Raw genomic sequence first — 26,361 nt, forward strand, 5'->3', positions numbered from 1 at the left:
GCCTTCTAGGGCTCCAAAGCATTTGTCTAACCCAGCTCCAGAGTCTAGTAACAAAACCCACCAAGGGCTCTAGAGTGTTTGTCCCAACCTATGCTCCAGGACTAGTAACTCAACCCAATTTGTTGCAGGGCTTTCAGAACATTTGTTCCAACCCACAACCATAAGGAACATGAGCATGAATCATAAAACAATCAAGTGGAAAACCCCACAACGCCATGGATATCTAGGAAATGTAAAGGCAAAGCTAAAACTATTGTCAATCTAGGTGAATATCCATGCCAATGATAACATATAACTAGAAAATCACATGCATATACCATGCATCCATAAATCAGCAAGGAAATCACACATGCAACCTCTTACTTGCAAAGTAATCTAGTTGTAGCTGCTAATCGAACTATTCCCTTGTGCTTTCCCACTTTCATTTTCCTTGTTTCTCCAATCCAAGTGATTAGTATGAGAGAATGAAAGAGAGCTCAACCCAAAATTGTCAAAAGACTAAACTAGAAAAACATTGTGAATTGATTCTCTAAAGTCATTTTATCATTGATGCCTCTATTTTCTTCATTCTTCCTTCAATTTCCCTCTCATGCAAATATGTGTCTCTTCACCTTTGTTTTCTCCTATTTTCCTTTCTTTCATAAATAAAAATGCCAAATATTTCCACTTTTCCTTTTCCAATTTCGATATCCATTAATTAATCACAAGTGATACCCGTCACTATTTATTTTCCCAACATTCATCTTGGAATATGTGTCCCATGACCTTGGTCTTATTTCATTTACATGGAAAATCAACCAGGGGTTGTTACACCAATCCCATCCCATAACTCTTATCAACGAAGGTGGGTGGGTTGGTTAGGAAGTGTGTTAAGGAGTTATATGTGTCTACTATGTCCTACTCATGGCATGCAACATGTGCTCCCCCTTAGGATTTTCATTCATGTGTCCCCTCCTCTAGTCAACCACCAATTAATTTCACATTAACTTTCATGTGCTCAAAATCCATTTTTTTGGCCAATCATGGATCCCACACTGGTGCTTATATAGTTATATTTACATATATGGGGTGAAATGAAAAAGTATCGTTACACACCCCACCCCCTTAAGAGAATATTGTTTGCAGTGTTCTATGTAATAGAAAAAAAAACTTTGAGCTATATATGTACAACTATTACATTTGTTTATACATTAAACAAAAATGGGTAGAGTACCCTCTGATATGTTGTTTCCCATGTTGCTTCATCTCATCCAAAGTGCTTCCATTTCACCTTGAATTGCTCTATTACTCAATTTTGATGGATTGTCTACCTCCAGTCCAAGATGCACAATGGTTCTAGCTAGAATTCTCCCTCAGATTCCACCTGTATCACAGACCAATCAATGTTGTGATTAATGTCGCATACATGTTTTTTAAGCAAAGAAATGTGAAAACATCATGTGCTTTCATGGTTGGTGGTAAGACTAGTTTATAATCCATCTATCCCACTCTTTCCAAAATATGAAATGGTCTAGAAAACTTGAGGGCCATCTTAGCACAAGACCCCACTTTCAGTGAGCTCTTACTTAGTCTGATTTAGAGATATACATTCTCTTCCACTTGGAATTCTTTTTACATTCACTTTTGGTCCGCATAACTCTTTTTCCTATCCTAGGCTACCTTCAGTTTCCACATGATATTGAACACTTCTTACTCCATTTCATTCATCATGTCTCGTACAAGAACCATTATGTTCATTGGATCATCCAAACTAATCAAAGTGCTACATTTTCTACCATATAATGCCTCAAAAGGGGTCATCTTTAGTGACTCTTGGTACCCATTATTGTATCCAAATTCAACTAATGGTAGGAATTCCTCCCACCTTTTTGGTTGATGCGTGACATACATCCTCATCATGTCTACTAAAATTATGTTCACTCTTTTCGTTTTGCCATATGTTTGAGGATGATATGTTGTACTAAAAGATAGATGGGTCCCAAAAACAACAAATAATTCCTTCTAAAGATTAGAAGTGACCTTGGCATCCCAATCTAAGAAGATATTCTTGGGTATGTAATTCAATATAAATATTTCCTTAATGAAAATATGAGTTATAGTAATGGCCTTATGGTTGGACTTGACAACTATAAAGTGAGTTTCCTTATTGAACTTGTTCACTATCACCTTAATGGCATCAAGCTACTTGGAAGTCATTGGAAATACTATGATGAAGTCCGTAGATATGACTTCCCACTTCCACTCAGGAATTGGGATTGGTTGTAGCAATCCTATTGGGTTTCTACTTTCCACTTTGAATTGTTGGCATTCTTGGCACCTAGAAATGTATTCAATAATATCCTTATTCATTCATGTTCAATAATATGTTTTCTTTATGGTTGTTATCATTTTATGATAGCAAGGATGAACTAAATACTGTCTCTTATGAAACTCATCCATTATGAGCTTCTTCAAATTGCATACATAAGGCACATACCATCTATCCTTAAACAACAACGTACCATCAATAGGGAGCTTGTAGTTCTTTCTCATTCACCCCTATGCTTATTGATGTAAGCATTCCTTCACATGCTAGAATTGTTCATCATGTACCAATTCCTTTTTTATCCTTTCTTAGATGTCAACTTCACAAGTGCTCATCGTTGCTAAGTTAGCCACTTGGAGACTTCTACTAAATGCATTGTCCACTCTATTTTCCTTACCCTTAATATGATTGATCTCAAAATAAAAATCACTAATTAGAGCTAAACATCTGGATTTCCTTAAATTTTAATTTAGTTTATCAAAAAGTATCTCAGCCCTCCATGAGCTGAAATCATCACAAAATTTCTCCCAAGAAAGTAGTGTCTCCACATACTTAGTGCATGCAGTATTGTTGGTAGCTCCAAGTCACGAGTGACATAGTTATTCTCATGATCATTTAGATTCCTTGATTCATATAGATTATGTGTCATTCTTGCATTAGGAATCCACCTATTCCTTCCTTACAGGCATTTGTGCAGACCAGGAAGTCCCTTTTTGGGTCTACTTTCCTCAACATAGGTGCACATGTGAGAAATTTATTGAGCTACTCAAAACTAGTTGCACATTCTAATGTCCATTAAAATTTGATTCCTTTCCTTTGTAAGGTTGTGATTGGATGCCCAATCTTTCAAAAATATTGATTGAAGCACTGGTAGTATCAAACCAATCCCATGAAGAATTTAACCTTTGTGACATTTATGGAAGTGGGGCACTCTATTATGGCCTTAATCTTTTTAGGGTCCACAACCACTCCTTCCCTTCAAATTACATGCATGAAGTATTGAACTTGTGATTAAATCACATTTGTTGATCCTGGAATACAACTTTTTCTCCCTCATAATTTTGTAACACTGATCTCAAATTCTCTTCATGATCTTCTCTAGTTTTGAATTAAACTAGGATATCATGTACAAAAGCTAATACATACCTGTCCAAATATAGGATGACGACACTATCCATTAGGCACATAAATGTGGTTGGGGCACTTGTGAGCCCAAATGGCACCACCACAAATTTGTAGTGTCCATATACTGTCCTAAATGTTGTCTTGCATATGTCTTTATCCTTAATGTGGACATGATGGTAACTATATCTCAAATATATATTAGAGAACATGGTATCCCCTCTTAGTTGATTGAATAAGTCATCGATTATAGGTAGTGGTACTTGTTTTTGATCGTGGATTTATTCAGGTTTTGGTAGTCAATGAAAAACCACATCGCTCCATCCTTATTCTTTACAAACAATGTTAAGGCTCCCCAAAGTGATGCAATGGGTCTAATATACCCCTTATCCAACATTTTGTTTAGATGCAACTTTAATTCCACCAATTATAGCATGCTCATATGGTATGGAGCTTCTAAAAGTAGCACTTCACTGGGAATAAACTCAATGGAAAAGTCAATTTCCCTCTTAGATGATGATGCAGGAGCATTAGAGCTTCCAAGCCATTAAGTCTTTGATGTAACAAATATTAAAAAAGGGGTATTTATTTTTGAGAAGAATATATATTCTTCTGTGTAAAGAAATTGTATTTTCCAAGTTGATATATTTATGATTTTTATAATTAGATAAGTCATAGTTTTAGAAAAACTATGGATAGGAAATATTTTATCCATAAGGAAAAATAAAATCTACCTTGAAAAGCATGAGAGATTTATGGAATATATGGCCAAATGAATGTGGAATTAGGGCAAGAGAGAAATGTATGATTATGAGTTTATGCATGTACAATTTTCCTTTGTTTAATGGAAATGCAGATTCACCAAAGGCTCTATGTATGACTGTTGTATTATTCTGTGTATGTTAATGTTTTGAGATGTGGTGAATAAAAATTAGTTGAGCGACTAAATGAATATGTGCATGTAATCTAGATTGGAAGAGAAATCATCTGTGTGAGAGACTATAGAGGAACTAAACAAGATTGATAGAACTCGCTTAGAGCAAATCTAGGTACAATTCCCAATGGGAATTTGAACTAGACAAAGATTGAATTTGGGTAGAACCTATTGAGGTTCCAAATTCCATAGAAGTCTTTATGACTTAGAGCTAAGTTGTAGGAAAATTCATTTTTTCTTGCTATCGGGTTGCAATTTTGGTATTTATTCTGTAAACACATCACTGGACTACTTTAAGATAAGATGATCCTTGATTCTAGCCTCACTGCTCTCTACCATGGTGGTCACTTGGACCTCATATAAAGCACATTCCTTCCTATTGTACTTCTTCAGTTGTAGATTTGGGATCTTCCTAACAGAAGTATGTTTCCTCACTCCTTAGATTATTCTTTCTTTGCCTTCATTGTTGAGGCCTTCTAATGATTTTTTATGGAAATCCACCTTAGTTTGATGGGGTGCTACCCAATCCATTCCCAAAAAAACATCATAATATCCAAATGGTATATGTAGACTGAGAGTCATTGTTGTGGGAATGCCACCCAATTCTATATGGCATGATTCCACCCAATCAATGACTTTCTTCTTGGTCACAAGGGATAGTTGGATTGAGTGACAACTTTGCATGGGGCTTTCTTTGTAAGTTGCAAATCTTTGCAACCTTTGGATTGATATAGCTAAAATTTGAATCTAGATTAATTAAAATTAAAATAGTTTGGTTGGTGACTGTTGGGTGAAACTATGTTCGTTTAATTCCGTTGTAGTACTTACCCAACTATTTAATTTATCAATCCGAGGCCCGTAGACTTACGAGACACATGCACTATATATGCAGGACTGAAGTGGAACTAATCTAATCTACTCTAAATTACTGAAATCAAAGTAAAGCATTGAAACACTAACTAGGAAAGCATGAAATTGCATAAAGGAAAATAAATACAACATGTGAAGAAGTGAATGGCAAACAACAGATATGAGCTCATGACAACAAAACTATGTCAAATTATATTACAATAACTAAATTACAAATCATGAAAGAATCAAAGTTAATCTCCATTCTCTATTATTCATTATTCACCACAATGAAGAGAGAGCACTCTCTTATATACATGAGGAAGATAACCTTTCCATAATTACATTCAAATATTCTCTCAAGCACTCTCAACTAGTTTCCCATTATTACAAGATATCATCGCACAAATCTCTCAACCATGATCCCACAAATCTCTCATATCTTGGATAAGATATGTCTTCACGATTTTCTCCTTAGGATAAGATATGCTTCCATGATTTTCTCGATATGCCTCCATGATCGTCTCCTTAGGATAAGATATGCCTCCATGATTTTCTCGATATGCCTCCATGATTTTCTCCGTAGAAAAAGCTTGCATAATTATCTCCTTGATATGGTGGAGGAGATATTAATTCTTCACATATTTCTTCACAAAACTCACATATTCTTGAGATATATAAAAATATGTACATTTTCTAATAATTAATCATAAATTCACTTATAATACAAAAATGAATAAAATGGAAAATAAGAAGGTGAAACCCAAGTGTATGTATGAAAGTGATATGATAACAGGTTAATGGGATGATGAGATGTAAGGAATAGTGAAGAAAAAGGTGGATGAAAATATGACATTTCTGAGTCCCAACAGTGACCATACCTTCCATTTTCATAATTGAAGATTGATGATATGCTTCTCTATGATTGATTCTAAATTTTTAAGCTACATTGTTCGTCATTGACAATATACAAGCTCATGCCACTTTGATGTTAATGAGGGCATTCCTTATGTAGGGGGTTCTCCATATCTCTAACATTGCAATAGTCCTCTCTTGGGATTATCAGCCTCTTCTATCATTTTTTTAATAGGCCAATATTTATTGAAAACAATGAAAGTTCACTCGAATTCACCTTTGGTAGGAGTAGGGAACTTAACATTTTTCCATTATTTCTTGTGTCCTGAGGATTTTGTTCCTCTTCTTTTAATTTTTTTTTTCTCCTTCCAATATGATTGAAATTTAGCCCTAGTATTATATTAATCTTAACAATAATTATCCTTTTGGATGGTATCCTCCAACATCCTTAGCCCATCAAACTCAATCCTATCTTGGTAGGAAAAGAGTAAGCCACTGAGGTATCTCTAGATATTCACATTCTCATCCTTGATATATGGAACATACCTCAACAAATACAAAAATTTCTTAGTATAAGCATCCAATGTAAGCTTCCCTAGTTTATGTTCATGGAACTCTTTAATTTTTCTATCATATTACCTTTGAGAAAGGTAATTCTATGGAAATATTTTTCAAATTTTCCCCATGATAGTTCCTTCTCTCCAATTCCCTTAACATTTCACAAATCTTCCCACCATATACCACCTTTTCCTTCCAAACTAAAAATGTCTACACTGGCCTCCATGTTTTCAAAGTGGTCATGGACTCTAAAATATTTCTTCAACCCCAACAACCAAGCTTTTTCCTCTTCAACCTCAATTTATCCATCAAATATAGGGGTTTTTTCTTTCTTTTACTTCTCTAACATTGATCTCTTCTCAATTCTCTTTTCCTTGTGGTCTCCTCTAGTGCATCACTATACAACCAGCCATGGCTTCTTAAATTCCTTTCTAGAGTGCTAAGTAAGGTTTCTCCCCTCACAGTGTCTTCACTTTCTTGGTTATGCCTTTTTCTTAACTTGGTGCCTTTTTCCCTATTGGTACCCAATATATACTTTTGGATCTAAGATTGGATTTGCTTATATTTGTGCCTGCCTAGTGTAACATACCCTCTACTATCCATAGATCCTACTAAGGTAGAAAGAGGGTAGTTACTATGCTAACTCGACCTCTAAGGTTTGGGTCATGGATATCGGATCTAAGTTTTAAGATATTTATCAAATTATCCAAAACTAAATTGAGATAGCATCATCACATTCCTCTTGTCAAGACCTTTCCAACGATTTAAATATTTAGCCTATTAACTTCTGCCAAGTCATTCTAGCTTTCCTTGTGGCACCTACATAGCGTCCACATGGTACCCATGTGGGAATTCAAATCATAGCTCACATGTAAGTTATCGACCTATTCATGAAATTAAATACTCACAGGGTCCCCATTCCACAGGTCTATTATGAATATAGCATAAACATAGCTATACGATATAACCCCTCAGTTTGACGCTCACTCAACGCTATAATAATTCAAGAAAGGCCCTCAAAGCCATGTTGTCCTGAGTATAAAATACCGAGATTTTACCTTCAAGTTTGTTTACAAAACTATGGGATGCCTTCAATTGAAATCACTAAGGCTAACAAGGATTTATCTATACACGTATACCCATAATACAGTGCCACACAACTTCCTCCCATTGCTAACATACTACTTCTAAACATATTGGAGGGGCCCACTCTTACCACATAATCCCAAGGATTTTCTCTCCTTGCATCATTGCTAGAATATGTCGGGGTTACGTGGAGAATCCATGGTAAGGGTGCACATACACATAGGAATATCCTCATTTTATATTACATGACTTGCATGCATTTCTTGGAATCTACTCCATTCCATTGGACCCACGAGTTCCACCTAATTCCAAGGATAAAATCACGGTGAGACTACACTAAGTGCTATAGGAAATCGTTGGGTTAGGGGGCGTTAGGGTGACGTCATGGATTCTATATGCAGGGTGATGCCACAATCTCTAATCGTTGGGGTGACGTGTTTTGGTCCCACTAGAACTCCAACCCTTTGTTAGTGCATTGTTCACATTGCACAAGGTTTAGGGGTATTTGTGTCATTGCAAGGGTTCACAAATTAAACGCACCCACAAGCCTTGTTGCCTTAGGAATTAAATCCCAAGACTTCTAAGCAAGTCCTTCCTTCGAAATCTTCACAATAATTCTTTCGAGGTTCATCCAACAACGAAGTCTCTTCAAGACATCCAACAACCCTGATTTCCTCTAGTATTTTGGTTTTCAAAATTAAAACTTATACATGTATGTATAAAGAGCCCTTCCCTAGGCCTTGAAATCCATAACATGCATGAGTATGTCGATGGTCGAACTAGCTATCCCTCCTGAGCTTTTAGTAGTCTTAGTCCATCTTGGTCTATGACCTGTAAAATATAAATATATTACATATTTATATATGAAAACAGGGCTATCCCCCCTAAGATTTTTCACTACCTCAACCCATCCCGACCTGAAACATGCAAACTATAAATATATAACATATTTATATATGAAAACAATGTCATCCCTCCTTATATTCTAGATTATAAAATAAGGTTTGAAGGCCAAAGTTTTAACATAGGCATTCAATTTATTTTTAGCAGAGATTGTATTTCTTTCCATGCATAAACATTTAGACTAATTTGTAAGTTCATAATAAACACGGGAATAAACATTCCTTAGGAAAATAATCAGGGAATCAACCTCCCATTTATAAACAAGAAATAAGGCATTCTATGTTGTGATTTAGAGCCATTAAACCCAGAATACAGTCCATAAACAATAAGTAGAAAAATTCAAAAAATGAGCTCATAGATATATGAGATAATCTCATAAAAAGAAACATAAGAATTCAAGAATTACATTATACAAGTTCATGCAATAAAATTACAAGGCAATGCAATATCCTTTAGAACCACATATCAATTTCCATAGAAAAATCCTTTAAATCCACTACTCTCAGTTCAATGCAATATATTTACAATATAAATAAAAGGGAAAACTGAAGGTGGGACTTCAATTTTCCATCCAACTATGGACCTACTATAGCCAGAATCACTTACAACCACTGAGCCTCATCATTGGGTAATTATGTGGGCCTTAATTCACCCCCTAGCTTAGTCAAACCAACTCTTCTCACAACTTATTACATGTTTTGATTATATTTTGTTTAATGAGATGAGTTAAAGTGAGATGAAATGCCTAGTGAACTAACATGCATTGAATGCAAGTTTGGAAGAGAAAATCAAGGAATTTTTGCAAGACTAAGGTTTGAAACTTAAATGGGACAAGGGAGAGAGATTATAGGAGGTAAATCCTCCTCATTTACTCCTCTCCCATTCGAATATTCCTCCATTAATCCCACCATCTCAGAGTGAAAACAACCAAGTCATGAAGATTAGAAGGCAGTCGGGCAAGTGATAGACAAAGAGTTAGTTCATCTCAAGTTTGAGAGTCGAGCCTCCCTAAATTTAAGGAATTCGTTGGGGACTTCAGTTGTATAAGTAGAGAGACCTAGAGCCTTATTAGGATTCAAATTTTTATTGTAAAAACTCTAGTTATTTTCGAGCTCCAAACTTGTGGAAGGATTTGATGTAATTTTCTGTTTTGGTAATAAGAATGAGATTTTTCTTGATCCAATACTGAGTTAACTTACAGGGCTGAAGCTCTTGGGTTAGGGCCCAACCCTAGCAGCAAAGGATCCTCTTCTTGTATCTGTATGCTTATCTTAGTTTCATAAATTCACGGTTAAACTATCTTTAGAAGTATTTCATCACAAGTACTGTATATTTGTTTAATTGTTTATTAGTTTGCTTCATTCGAGCCTTACTTCAGTAGCAAGTTAAAAGTTATAAAAGAAGCATCACAAAGTTGTCAGTAGGTGTCCTGGTCTCACTTCTTCCTTCTGGGATCATGATTTGAGGAAAAGACCCTTATGCAGCCCCAAAAAGATGGATTTCCATTTGTTTCATAAGATTTAGAGTTTTTTGTACTTAAACTAGCATTTGATCAGTTTTGAAAAGTAGGATTTCTTTGCCATATCTTCTATCTTCATTCTTGCAGTATATCTCATCCATGATTCCATTTTATTCAGCAGTTTCCTCATGCATAAGGTAGAGAGTTAGTTCATTAAATTCTTATTTTCTAGCTCATGAGTTCTTCTTGTTTACATGACTTTTTGGAAATTACACTTGTTTGATGCAGAGTAGGTGCTTCAGATGTAGACAGAGATATCATAGCAAGCAACCACCTTCCAACTTCATCCACCCATAGGCATTCCTTGCTTTCATCAAAACCTTCACCAATTTCATCATTTTACATAGAAATTTCCCCAAGCATGTTGAGCGAACCCAACCATCTCCTAAAATTGGTTTTGGGTTATGAGTGATCCTAGGCCTTTTCTCACTCCATTCCACCCATAAATCACCTTCCCTAATCCTTCCATCACCTCCAACACCCATCATTTTTTTCACGCTTGTATCCTGTAGAAATACGAGGAATCTTGTAGGGTTCTAGTACATCCTGTAGGTTTTCCTGTAGTGGCCTGTTTTGAGGTCGAATTGAGGGAAAACCTCTAGGGAGCCTACCAAGGTCACCCAAGGGTCTCCCAAGCCTCCCAACCATATATTGAACCTTCCAGCCATCCATCAGCATCCCTAAGCCACCCGCCATATCACCAAAAGAGATTATCTTACACACTTGATTTTTCATGAAAAGCATAAAAAGACAAAGCAGATTTATTATAGTCCTTTACATGCATAACAGTGATGTTTGATGTTTTTACTTCCATGCTTAGGACAATAGCATTTTGTTCATGTTAATTTAGCATTATTGCAAAGCATAGTGTAGTGTTGTTTTAATCAACCTTAATTGACTCAGACTGCAACATTAATTTTTAACCCAGGGTAGGTCTTATTGTTTCAATGGAGTTCGCACTGTTTGCACCGATACACTCTAGCCAAGCATAAGAAAATGAAAAAAACTGTAAAAGATGTTGCTGATCTAAATTGCTGAATCAAACCATGTGTGCAGATGAAAAAAACACTCTACAGAATTAAATCACAACTTGCAGCTATTAAAGTAAGGGCGCGCCACACAAGAACTAACATCTGCTCCAGCTGGTTACTACCACTCCGTCAATTAACTCAGTGTAACAACATAAGATAAATAGAAACAACAGGGAATGTAATCTGCGATTTTTACATCAACAGTGAGAAACCATAAATCAATGAGCTAAACTAGAATGTACACTACCTATATCATTGCAATCCCTGCTAAAGAGGAGGGCCCTTCCTCCTTAGCAGGGCGCAGGAAGAACATGGAAGTGATTAACAAATCAATTGGAAAGCAGTAATAGCATCACCATGCCAATTGATATTAAAATAAATTAAGAATTACAAAAACAGTGTAACGGTACTCTTCTATATGTTGTCCCTTGATACATAAAAAGTTTAGTCTTTTATAACTATTACAACCTGAAAATTAGAAACAGATCAGTCATGAAAATCTCCTGATACTCATGCTGATAAAAAATAAAGAAGTTACAACCTATTCATAAATAAATAGACATCAGTTGCAACTACTAGAGTCTTGTTGCTTCAAAAATAAATAATCCCTACTACCGACAGCTATTATGTGGAATAGTACCCACATTTCCAGCTTCGGTGCAATAGTATTGAGCGAATGGTGATTCGAGATGACATGGCATAACTAATGACAACATTGTTGGTGTGACAACAGATCAGCTTGAGGTGTAACAACACCTAATGTGTAACAACAATCTGTAACAGTAGCAAGTGTGTAACAGCAACCTTTAACAACACTCAAGGTGTAACAACAAACCATTCCACCCTTTCCCATAGTTAATCCTTGCTATCTGTCTACTTCATAGCTTCGTTCTCATGAGCCAACACTTGAAGAGATGAACTTCCCAAAATACTTCTTCAATACTCTCGCAGTTAGCCACAAAAAGGAATAAAGCCTCGTATTATTCGGTAAAATATAACAAAGTAACATGACAGTAAAATGGATTAAAAAGGTAAGAAAACAAGGAGTTTGGTCATATAAGGGCATAGGCCTTGAGGACAGAAAGGTCAAAATAGGGGAAAGAATGTGTAGAAAATAGGTAAAAAACCACACCCAACATTTCCCCCCGACTGAAGCAACTACATGTCCCCATGCATAATCTCAGTTCCTTCTACGATGCCCCTGATGGAAATCTGAGAAATTGTAGGCACCAACAGTATCATCGCCTAGAGCTCTAAATCCTTGACTAGCCATTAACTCATGTGGCCAAGATTCATCTTCATAATCACATAACCGATAATCGGGTTGATACTCCTCCAATGGAAACCATATCAAAGGGAATTTGAACCTGAGGCCAATCCAGAACGCCCCCAGTGTTAGCACAATCTGATCATATTTTGGCACCTGTGTAATAGCAGCCACAAAGTTCTTGTACTCAAAGGGGTCCCCTTCCTACAACTCTACACTATAGGCCTCAGTACACTTGAGACATTTTACTAGCGCTTGGCTCTTCATATTTGCAAACAAGTTGAGGCAGATCCTCACAATTCTTCTTCTATAAATGGCCGATTGATCTCTGATTTCTGGATTGCTCAAGAACTGCCTCAACTCTCGCTGGATTTTGTAAGCCATTCTTGGTTCAGCCCTAACCCACAATGTTGTGTTTTCCTCGTTGGTCTCTAATGTTTTCTTGGCCAATTGCCACTCAATCTGATTCCTCATAAATGAGAGGAATGCCCACAATTGCAAGTCTCCCATGAAAGAAAGGACACTCACCACTATCTTCATGCTCACATGTTTCCACATCATATTGTGAAAGAACATCTTGCACAACAAATTCTGATCATCAAAATCAAAGGAACAGAAAATTTCCAAAAAGGTGCAGGTTAAAGAACCCATATAGGACCTGTTATCATAAATTGCCCTTAACTGAAATAAGTAGTAACGTTCCCACAAGAACATAGTGTATGACGGGGACGGCCACCTCCATGCTAGCAGGTTTATAGCAAAGTCATGGAGTTTGGTCTTATCAAACGTCGGGTCGGAGACCTCTCGATGCAGCTGATACAGCTATTCATCCTTTTTCTTTATAATTTCTTTACACCTTCATGCCTCCTCTTCTCTTTCCCATTCTTCTTTTAGCCATTTTTCTCTCAGGGAATCCATCATTCTTTTATGCATCCTGAGTGGAATCACTCCCTCCTATAGAGAGAGCACCAACTGCTTCCACTTTTGCAGCTCTACCAATAACAACAATTTCTCAGAACGCCATCCTTCATTAGGACCCTGCGTTCTTCCGCATGCACTATCAATTGAGGGTGTAGCAACCTCCTAAGGGTGAAAATTTCCCACCTCGGTTGCTGGTTCTTGTGTAACAATAGCTTCATCAGTGGGTTTTATCACAGTTTCTTTACCTTCCTGGTCAGCTTCCATTTTCATTGCTAGTTCTTATGTAGCAGCAGTGATATCCACAGGCTTCGATTCATCTATTTCCTCTTAACGAGCTTCAGTCTTTGCTGCTGGTTCTTGTGTAATAGCAGCATTGAACGTCGACTCATGGATATTATCTTTCTCTTCCTCATCTTGGTTGATTTCCCCCTCCACTATTGGTTCTGATGAAACAATAGTGTTAGCCAAGGGTTCCTGTGTATCCATTGCTTGATCACTCTTTGTGGATTGTGCTGTCTCGGTTGCTGGTTCTTGTGTAGCGGAAATGTCCTTGACAGGCTCTGGTGTAACAGCTTCCCAAATTTCAATTTGAGTCCCCCTCGAGGTAGTGTCTGTTGCAGAGACTTTGAATCCTACTTCCACTAACTTCTCAGCACAGGCTACGCATAGAGTGCCTGGGATTTCTCCCCTTTTGGACCTGTCCACGGCCCCTGCCAAGGTATCTAGCCTTGGGGATCTTGCCTCTACCTTTCCTTCTACTAGATGTTCCCTCAATTCTTTAATTTCTTTTTCTAAAATTTCAATTTTTGAGAGCAAAGACTTGGTTTCATGCTTACTAGGTGAAGGAGGTTTTTCTGGCTAAGCTTGCTCCTCATCCTTCTACTTGACTGCTTCTTTGTTCTTTCTCGACATGGATGGGGACTCTAGGTGACCACTAACCCTTATTCTCTACTTCGGCCTTCTATCACCAATCAATTTATCAACCAACTTCTTGCTGACCCTCACTGTCGAGGACTATGGTTTCTCCTTTGTCACCTCTGGAGTTTCCCTAGCCGTCTTTGTTTGCCTTCTGCGAGTGGTCCTGGGCCTTTTCCACATGAACTCTTCCTAATTCTTGCCTTGTTGGCTCAAGGAGTCCAACACAATGAGTTTAGTAAGGCCATGGTTAGTAACACATGTTTTTGGATGTGCAACCATTTTCACAAATGCGACCATGTACCTAATATTTCCCAACAAGAAATTAGGAAGGTTGATTAGTTGTTGATGATAGAGATGGTTCAACAATGGAAAATGATAATTAAACACAATGGTTGCCCTTCCCTCACAAGTAATTTACTTAATGAGGAAGAGAGCAACATCCGCCCATGGCTGGGGGAGTGACAATCTATAAATTCCCCTACCTTTCTTAACTAGTGACTTGCTTTCTTGGAGAAAATACCCCTTCAGTGAGGGATCATTAACATTCATAGTAAACGATCTCTTCCCTTCTGCTGAAAATCTTTTTACCTTGGAAATAACTTCTTATGTGACCTCCAATTTCAACCCTATGACTTCCGTATGGTTTCTCTCCAAATTCTTTACAAATTCCATGGCTATACCACTGTCTGATCCTTCCTATCTTCGGAAGAATTTGAACCAGCCTACATCTTTGAAAACCTGGCATGCTTCAGGGAAATATTCCAGGGATTCTATAGACCCTGGCTCATGTCGTATTGCTGCTCCTCCCATTGCTTATGCAATTCAATGCTGTTTCACCTGCTTATCCTTCCCTTTGATGCACACTCTAGTTGTTTCAGCCTGTACTTCTATCTTCCTCCTCTCTGAACACTCTGAATGGGGATTTAGCACTTCCAACAGGAGAAAATGGTAGGGTGGCAGGGTGGCAGGGTGGCACAAGTGAATATTTTGGATTAGGATTTGGCACGCATGGTTCATACTGCATAATGAATTTTTCCTTAATGGTGAGTCATGGGGAGGTCTCATCGATGGTGCACTTACCCTTTTTGGTATGATTCGGCATTAAGTAACAATAATTACCCGGTCACATGCCTTAATTGCTGGACTTTTCAAATAATTACAAACCATGCAACGATCATGTCGCAATATGATTCGTTCCCCTCCAGCTTAATTATGATAGCCATCCTCGGCTGTCAATAGTCATGTTAAGTTGCCATAATTACAAAATAAAATGAATTCAATATTACCTTTTTGATGACACACTTGGGTGATGTGGGGAAAAGTAATTGGCGGCGCGGCGTCGAATCATACTCGGGCAGCTCGACGTGCTAACTGAATTATGATGATGAGGATCACAGTGATGTTCTTGTTATTTATTACAATAAGATATCTCGTTTTATTCCTGAAAAGTCGTCGACTGTTACAGATGTAACAACTAAGACGACTGATATATATTAATTTAATTTCTACAAAAAGATAAAGAAAAAATATCGTGTAACAACACTTATCGCATGATATACTTTGGAATAACAAATTTCATGACAGAGGGTGTAACAACCACCACCATGTGGTTTTCAATTGCTAAAAGAGTGTCTATCTGTGGCTGAGAAAGGTTTTCACGGGAAAATTATTATTCTTATTACATTTTTTTTTTGAAGTTTGAAGGGTAATAGCCGCCACTAGGTGGTTTTTAGCTGTTACACTTATTGGAAAAAATAAAATTTTTGTAGCATAGGGGGGCTTTCCCCTATTCCCCTAACCTGTAGATTCGAATTTGTGATAATGTTGAAAAATGAATCCTTCGAGGTAGGTTTGTGATACAACCGAAGACAATGCCCATTTGCAGGTAATGGTGTCCTCGCACTGTCAATGGTCACCAAATTTACAGTCCCATTATTGAAGACTACATCTACCTCATAAGGACCTAGCCATCTGGTGCAGTGCTTACCCTTGAAGTATTTAAACCATGAGTCATATAAGAGAGCCCAATATCCTTTCTAGAATTGCTTCTTCTTTATAAATCTGTCATTCCACTTAGCTCTCTGTTGCTATAAAATCTCTGTTTGCTAGATAACAACCAACTATTTTTCCTTCAATTCATTGAGCTAGTTCAATCTCTGCCTTTGTTCTGTAGCCAAATCCAAATTGACTTGCAATGTTATCCTTAGTGTCTTAATTTCAAATTCAATGGGGAATAAAGGGTTCTTGCCATACACAAGTTCATATGGTGAGAATCCAATGGTGTTCCTCCATGTAGTCCTGTATGCCCATAACACTTCTGGAAGTTTGTTAGCCCAATTTCTTCGATGGCTGGCCAAAGTCTTAGTAAGGATCCCCTCAATGACTTTGTTAGTGCTTTATACTTGGCCATTTTCTTGTGGATGATAAGGTGTTGTGATTCTGTGATGGATTTTATATTTCTCGACCAACTCCTAGATCTTATGAGATGTGAACTGTGGCCCTCCGTCTGTGACTATCTCTCTGGGTATGCCAAACCGAATGAAGATGTCTTCAAACAGAAAGTCTGAGACAACCTGCTCTGTGGCTCTAGTTAGTGCCTTCGCCTCAACCCATTTTGTGACATAGTCAGTATAGACCAAGATGTAGGATCTCTGTCTAGATGAAGGATTGATTGGTCCCACAAAATCTAGAGCCCACTTCTCAAAAGGTTTTATGACGATCTGGGGCTGTAACAACATCTCATCTAATTGTAGTGGTTGTCCCATCCTTTGACAACTATCACATCCCTTCACAAACTTCTTGGTATCCTGGAATATTGTCGGCTAGTAGTACCCTGTTGAAAGGACTTTGTATCTTGTCCATTTATTTGCGAAGTGTCCTCTGCAAGGTTCCTCATGGCAGGCTTTGAGAATATCAAAGACCTCGTCCTCTCTAACACAACATATGATCTAGAAATCAAGTCCATTGTGGTATAGGTTCCCATCTATCCAGGTATATGTAGCACTTTGTTGTATGATTTTCCTTTTCTCTTTGGAGGACAGATACTGGGGAAACTTCCGTGTAGCAAGATAATTGGTTATATCTGCATACCAAGGTGAGTAAGTAGAAATAGAAAAAAGATATTCATCAGGGAAATAATCTTCAGTAGGAGTGAAACTATCATCAATAGTAGCCTAGAAAGAAAGTCAGCTACTACATTATATTTTCCAGGCTTATCTATAATAGTGATATCAAATTCCTATAACAACAATAACTAGCATGTCATCCTACCATTTGTAATTGGATTATTCATTAAAAAATCAATGGCAGAATGGTAAGTGTGTACAAATACTTGATACCCAGTGATGTAATGCCAGAATTTATTGATGGCATGCACGACTACTAAGAACTCCTTCTTGGTCACTGTGTAGTTGAGCTCAACTGGAGTTATATTTTTACTTATGTAGTAAATAGCGTAAGGTTTCTTATCCTCCAGTTGGCCCAAAACAACACCTACAACAATATTTGATGCATCTGTAGCTATGTGAAATGACAGTTCCCAATTAGGTCCTCGCAAGACCGGAGCTACTAATACACAACATTTCAGCTTTAAGAAGGCCTGCTCACACTTCCCTGTCCACAAGAAATCAACATCCTTCATGAGCAAGGAAAATAATGGCGATGCAATTCTTGAAATTTTTTCTATAAATCTTCTGTAATACCCTGCATGCCCCAAGAAACTACGTACCTCTTTCTGCATTTTGGGGGTTGGGATTTTTAGAATTACCTCTATTTTTGCAGGGTCTACCTTGATTCTGTCAGCAAAAATGTAATGTCAAAGCATGATCCCTTCAATCATCATCATGTGATATTTCTCAGTGCTCAAGGCAACATTAGTCTGTACACATCGCTCTATCACTTTTTCTAGATTGACTAATGTTGTTTCAAAATCATCTCCATAGGGTGTGAAATTGTCCATGAAGATTTCTAGATAGTCATTCAATAAGTCAGAAAAAATTCCCAGTATTGCCCTTTGAAAGGTTGCTGGCACATTATAGAGCCCAAAAGGTAGCACTCTGTATGCGTAGGTTCCCCAAGGACAAGTAAAGGTCATTTTATCCTAGTCTTCCGGGGCAATCTGTATCTAATTGTAGCCACTAAATCCATCCAAAAATGAAAATAATTTCTTTCCGGAGAGAGTATCAAGGACCTGATCTATAAATGGTAATGGAAAATGGTCCTTCTAAGTGGCCTTGTTGACTTCTCTATAATCAACACAGACTCTCCACTTGCCATTATTTTTAGGAACAATGACAAGCGGTGACACCCACTGACTGTCAGATATTAGATAAATAAAATTAGCACTCAGGAGTTTTTGTAGTTCTTCTTTCACCACTTCCTTTAGTGCAGGGTTCATGTAGCACTGTGGCTATCTAACTGGTTTGTAGCCATCCTTCAAATAAATATGGTGAGTGCATAGGTTAGGGTGGATCCCTTTCATATCCATATAATCCCATGCAAATTCCTTTTTATACTTCTGTAATAGCTATAACAGTTGTTGTTTCTATTCAACAGTCAAATTGGGATTAACATTCAAAAACTTTCCATATTCAATCTCAATGGGACTGCTAGCAATATTTGAAGTGGTTCTCATTTTTTCAAAATATATATCTTCCACCTCTTCCTCCTCATTTGCATTTTTAACAGAAGCAATAAAAAGCAAATTACTAATAAAACCATTAATAACATCATCTTCTATCTCATCTTTAAAATATTGGGCTTTCCCCAGAGTGAGGAGTGGCAGGGAAAGATCTGATTTAGGCTCAAACTCATCCCACCAAGGGTTGTACATATCCATATTTCGTTTTGGGGGATAAAGATTAAGGTTTTATGTTTCTTGACCATCTGAGATCACCATGGATCCCATCATGCAGCCTATAAATGCGTCTGCAATGGCTAGCCAAGGTCTCCCTATGATCAAAGGATGCCCCTCCAAATTGGATTTGGCCTGTAGGATAATGAAATTAGCTGGATATCTTCAGGAATCTATCGTAATCACTATATCTTCTAACATCCCCTCGGGTTTAACACGTGACCTGTCTGCCAATTCCAGCATAGTAGGAGTGTGTCTGAGTCCCTGTAGCCTGAGAGCGATAAGGAGATGTTTTGTCATTACATTAATGGTAGCCCCAAGATCAATCAATGTATTGGCTATGGGCTGGTCCTTAAAGTAGATAGTGACCCTAGGATTTCCTGGATCATTTTACTTCGTAAGGAGAGGCTGAGCAAACATTAATTCGGATAACTTTCCCATCACATGTATGGTGGCAGGGTCTCTAGGCTTCCTCCCATGCTTTTCGATGCACAAATCTCTCACTGTCTTGGCATAGATGGGTGCTTCTTTAAGGGCTTGCAGAAGAGGAATTCGTACATACAAATTTCGCAACTCCTTAATAAAATCAGATTCAGGATGTGAATCCATCCTAGGTTCAAATAGTCTCTGAGGGTATGGGGGGTCCTGTGTAACAACAGTAAACTATGCTATTACAAGTGTATCAGCCTTCCCCAAATTATCTATTACAAATGTAACAGTTATTCATGGGTCAGCTATTACAGATGTAACAACTTCCTCTATATCAGCTATTGTAGGCACAGTACCCACCTCAGAGCCTTCGACTTCTCCTCTGGATGGTTCACAGTCCTCCTATGTAATGACATGGGAGTGACTAGGGTTAATTACTGTGCCCAATGGCAATTGTATTTCATTAAGTTCCACGGGGTAATAAGGTAGGTCTGGAAGGTCGTAGGAGCCTCTATTCCCTGAGCTTCTTTATTGTTTTGGTTTGGGTTAGGTTGCACAAGTAGTTGGGGTAACACAAGTGGTGGAGGAGTGAGAGCTTGGAAAGGAGGTAATTGTCGCTATTGTTGCATGGGTGGTGCAGGCGGAGTTGAATTATGGGCATTTCCTCTCTAGTTTTGGTTTGACGGGTATGGTTGGGATTGATGATATTGAACAGAAGGAGATGGAGACCATTGGTTCTAGGGTGAAGGGAACTGTGCTGAAAGAGGGGCAACATATTTCCATGGGTATTGTTGGTTATTATATGCATTGTTCCACAAATTGAAAGAGGAAAAGTCTTGAGACATACTTGGAGGTCGCGATTGCCATGGCCTTCTTGGCACGATGAAGTAAGAGGACTGCACCTCTTCGCTTGATTCTCCGATATTGAATTTAGTCTATGAAGCTCCAGACACTTCTCTATCAAATGCTCCAGCTTGTAGATATTACATAGGCTGTTGTTCAATTCGCATTCCTTGTAAGGATGTTTCTTCCGACAAGTCAAACAACATGGCCAGGGGTGTATCAGCTTCTTCTTGTGTCTTTTTGATATGTTTGTTGTTATCTAGGCTGAGAGAGTACTGAGGATATCGGTCTTGAAATTTTTGAACAAATTTCTGATCTCCACTCTAGTTACTCCTCCGCCTACAGATTTTTGTATGCGAATAGAGGCATCCTGAATTGTACTTCTTCCATTAGATGATGCTCAATAGAATCATAGGCATAGCTTTACAATTATAGTGAATGGCTCTTGTGATATATCCCCTTCTCCTAATAGGTTCAGGGTGTCAAGGTAGTCATCCCTCATTCCTCTGATGAATATAGTCTTCAAGATTTCCGGGTCTAAATCACTGTGTTTCGACCTCTGTAGATTGTAGTGGAATCGTTCCACATAATCTCCCGGCTTTCTTCCTCCTTTTGTGTCATTCTAAATATCTCTTCCCTTAAGTTCGTGGTCCTACAATAGTCCTGATACTTTGACAAGAATGTCTCCTTCATAGAATTCCATGTTGAAATGGAAGCAGGGCCTAATCCCATGAACCATCTCAAGGCTACTCCTTTTAAGGTAGCACGAAATAGCTTTAACTTCTGAGCATCTACTGTATAATCGTAACTTCTACATATGACATCGAATTCAAATAGAAATGTATCTGGATCTTCCACAGTCATCCCCTGGAAGGATGGTAAGGATGATACAGGAATATTTTTCATAGGAGCTTCACCTCTGGTATTCCTGATTGGGAACTCAAAGGTAGTGGTAGTGGTGTCTGTTTTAGCATTGTTATCATTTTTGTCTCCCATGATTAATTATTCAAACCCTTTCTATAGCAAACGTGATTAGTGCCTGAGATATCGCTGGGGCTAGCTGTTTCACCGCACTACCCATATCCGGATATTGATAAATCAACAGGTGCTTTTACATCTTAGGTGTCCGTTGTTCCCCCTCAGTTTCCCCTTGCCCCTCAGTCCTCAAGTTATGACTACTAACTTCCCCTTCTTTCTCATAAATCAAATCCTTGATCTTGGGGTTATGAGTGCTAGCCTTAGAATGATATGGTCTCGAGATGGAGGGATTGGAAGTTTCTGCTTTCGCTATGGGAGTAATAGCCTTTTGTGGCCCCTTTTTCCTTGCATTCCTTTGAGAGCTCGATTGTTATTTTTATTCTTTGGAGATTAATTCCTGGATAAATGTCTTCCTTCCCAAATACTCACCCTTCATTTCCTATTTACGACTTGTCGTTCCTGTGAATTATTAGAGTGGGGGTGATTTCAGTATCTATATAAGTCCTACAAGTGCACACATGGACCCTATGTGTATTAAATCACACTCTAAGTGTCTCAGTCTTCGATAGTGGTGAGCCCACCCAAGTATGTTAGAGTGATGTGCAGGTTCTTACCTCTTGTCTTACCGCCCAACGACTGAAGAGCTGAAGACACACTAAAAAAGCATCAAAATGTTCTAATTTTCCTAGTAATCACAATGGTGAGCCCACCCAGGTATGTTAGAGTGATGCACAAGTTATTACCTCTCATCTTACGCCCAACAACTGTGGACTAGGAGCACTGTATATCAAACAAACAACTTGGCTGACTGTATCATCAACTTGCCATCCCTGGCAACGGTTCCAAAATGTAGTGTTGTTTGAATCAACCTTAATTGAATCAGACTGCAACATTAATTGTCAACCCATGGTAGGTCTTGCTATTTCAATGGAGTTTGCACTGTCTGTGCTGATACACTCCAGCCAAGAAGAAGAAAATGCAGAAATCTATAAAATATGTCGCTGATCTAAATTGTTGAATCAAACCATGTGTGTAGATATATAAAACACTTTACAGAATTAAATCACAACTCACAGCTATTAAATTAAGGGCCCGCCGCACAAGAACTAACATATACTCTAGCTGGTTACTACCACTCTGTCGATTAATTGAGTGTAACAACATAAGATAAATAGAAACAACATCGAATTTAATCCACGATTTGTACAACAACAACGAGAAACCATAAATCAATGAACTAAACTAGAATGTCTATATCACTGCAATCCCGACCAAAGAGGAAGGCCCTTCCTCCTTAGCAGGGCGCGAGGAGAACACGAAAGTGATTAATGAATTAGTTGGAAAGTAGTAACAACATCACTTTACTAATTGATATTAAAATAAATTCAGAATTACAAAAATAGAGTAACAGTACTCTTATATATGTTATCCCTTGATACATACAAAGTTGAGTCTTTTATAACTATTACAACCTAAAAATTAGAAACAGATCAGTCATGAGAATCTCTCGATTCTCATGCTGATCAAAAATAAAGAAGTTACAAAATATTGCTAAATAAATATACATTAGTTGCAACTACTAGAGTCTTGTTGCTTGAAAAATAAACAATCCCTATTTCTGACAGTTGCTATGTGGAATAGTACCCACATTTCCAGCTTCGGTGCAATAGTGTTGAGCGAATGGTGATTCAGGATGACGTGGAATAATTGACGACAACACTATTGGCATGACAGCGGATCAGTGCGAGGTGTAACAACATCCAATGTGTAACAACAATCTATAACAACAATCTGTAATAGCAGTAAGTGTGTAGCAACAACCTGTAACAACACTCGGGGTGTAACAATGAACCATTCTACCCTTTCCTGCAGTTAATCCTTATTGCATGTCTGCTTCATAGCTTCATTCTCATGAGCCAACACCTGAAAAGATGAACTTCTCAAAATGCTTCTTCAATGCTCTCCCAGTTAGCCACAAAAACGAATAAAGCCTCGTATTATTCGGTAAAATATAACAAAGTAACATGACAATAAAATGGATCAAAAAGGTAATAAAACAAGGAGTTTGGTCATATAAGGGCATAGGCCTGGAGGATAGAAAGGTCAAAACAGGGGAAAGAATGTGCAGATAATAGGTAAAAAACCACACCCAACAAATATCTCTTAGTAGTCAATTAGGAAATGGTGTGCCTTAGCATTGAATTTTAGTCTTTTTCATTATTACAGTAGATCATCTCTCTCTTAGAGTAGATTTATATTTCTTTCATCAAGGAACCAAGATTCTTCTGAATCCATAGAAGTCTGGCTTGAAAACCCTAGTGGTCTCTTGCCAACTGACAGTGACAAAAGGCAGAACCATCACTTTTACTAGTGTATACAGCATTGTCACCTCCAATTTTGTATGAACCCCAGGTTGATAAAGTAAAGCTGGTAGCCCAGGAGTTGCAGCATTCTTGCTGCAATACTGGTGCTCATCAACAACAGTCAACCCCGAGCCAGATACATGATCTAAGGGGAATTTATTTTCAAAAGATTTCATAAGAAGCCAAATTCAATCCACAAAGGATACACAATACATATAGCATTGGATGGTTTATCAGATAGTCAAGCACAACAAAGTTCATAGCATTGGGTGGTTTATCAATTGTGTCAAGCACTCTAAGAGTGGTTTATCAGCCCACAATAAGCACCATGTGTGGTTTATCAACTCTTCCTCAACAAGCACCCATCTACATGTGGTTTTTCAGCCTTAGCTATCACCCTAAGTAGTTTCTTAGCCAACCCTTGGAAACCACTCATTTCCATTTCCTCTTGATCCTCTTGCACTTTTGGTCACAATTTCCTATTTCAAGGAAACACATTCTCTTAGTTCATAGCTCTTTCTATATTTATTCATGAGCTTCACCAAGAAGATTTCCAACCCCCACCTTGTTGTGCTTTTGCATTTTTATCATTTCCTCAAGTGTCTCTCCATGTTCCTCTTGGAATCTTCCTCTTCTTTTTCTTACTATTTGCACTATAAAATTAATTAAAGGTGCCAAATTACCCCACCTGGGTTTATCTTTCCTCTTCCCTCTTAGATCATGGATATTTGGTCCCACACTTTAGGTCATTACATAAAATATACTCTCTTGTAAGATCGGGTATCATTACATTACAAAAATCATGGGAAAGGCATACTATGGGTGTCACACCTAGATATCTGGAACTAAGATCATATTGTTGTTTCCTTTGTATATTTGATATTCTTTTCAAAATAATTACATTCAACTTTTCTTACCTTTCTTGTTCTTTAATAATCCTTTCAATATCTGCTTTGCAAATTCTTAATTTAGCTCTCAAATTCCTAAGGGTCTCCATACAATCATGGGAAGTTTTCTTTTACCTTTTTACCACAAACTCCTCTTCCTAATGGTGATATGATTGGGGTGTGTTGTACTCTACCATTCTACCACTCATTCCTTTATTTCTTGTTGGAATTTGTATCTTCTTATGTGTTGCTACACACACATGACCGTTTGATAAGTCAAACATAACTAAATATATTCACCCATCACCTTGGCATATCTACACTAAGAATTTTGATATGACGTTGGTTGCCCAATCACATCCCATGTTAGTATGCTAGTTAGAAAATAAAATAAAATATTAGCAATTTATTAGGCTAGCAATCAAATCAACTGTAAGTATATATATATACTATTAGATTAAATTTAATCCCTTGCATGTGAGCCTCTTTATTTCTAGTGTTGAACCTTCACTTTGATACCACTCTGTAACATTCCCTCCTAGTCCTTTAAATTTTCCTAGGCTATGGGAGGTGTTACCTATTTGTTTTGACCCATCCTCCTAGGTTTGTTATGAAGGTGGGGTCACATTACCTCATTTTCTCAAATTCTATGGAATTTAATTGTAACATCACCATTAAGATCAATTCATCGAGAGATTTTAGAAAATATAAAATTTACCTCAATATGAGTTTCAGATCTAAATTTATTCCCATTTGAATTTTTGGCCAATAAAAAAAGGACAAGTTATCACAAACAAGCTATGTGGCACGCATGTGGCCTTCACCTGGTATTGGTGGCACAACCACATCTTTACTACAGGTCCACACTAGGAAGAACACCCATTGTCATGTCGTTTGCTATAGGTTAACAAGTTATAACAATATGGAGGTGGATGGGCTCCCAGTATATAGGGTTCCCTTACTAGAAGGACAACCGAGCTAACATATAATCCACTTTAGTCATACCAATTCTATCATGGGCCCCTCAATGGTAGTTGTGAATTTATGGATGCAAGGGTCCCTCAATCAATATCAACCATCAATTTTTAGGCTGAATGATCTGGATAGGATAATTATATTGTTTGTCATCCATCTCGATGCATTTGGAGTGGAAAAATTGGAGGAATCAACTGACGGGACCATTTTTACGAGTGAGACCCAGTTTGGAAAAATAGGGTCTAAAACCTTGCGAGAGTGTTTTGAGGCATAAAACGATGTTATACACAAAAATATATTTCCAATTGTGCAAGAAGCATGCCAATCGGAGTCCATATGCAAACACTATGGCACTCATAAGTTGACCTTCTTGTTTTCACACATATAGTACGGGAGGATGTCACACCAATCCCCATTATTCATGGAAACAAAGCTAGCCACATGTTTTTGATGTAAAAGACTCTATAAGTGTCTAGGTCACTGTTTCTCCCTTCACTTACTCATGGTATTAAGTCACTCATCATGGTCATTGTCTTCTTCGAGGTATCATATCTTCACTTAAATGTCTTGGGTCATGAAATGGTTAAATTCCTCATTTTAGGTCATGGTGTAGGGATTCACTCCATGTGTCATCATGATACCATATGTCAAAACAAAAACATTTCCATCATGTAATTCAGTGGCTAAAGGGAATTAGCGGCTTAGGGAAAGAAAAATAAAGGTAGAGGTAATGTTTTATTTCAAATAAGACAATGTTGCAGTACAA

The sequence above is a fragment of the Pinus tabuliformis genome, chromosome X, assembly GCF_031772625.1.
Source record: "Pinus tabuliformis cultivar Carrire ecotype Pingquan chromosome X, CPIR1, whole genome shotgun sequence".
NCBI lineage: Eukaryota > Viridiplantae > Streptophyta > Pinopsida > Pinales > Pinaceae > Pinus > Pinus tabuliformis.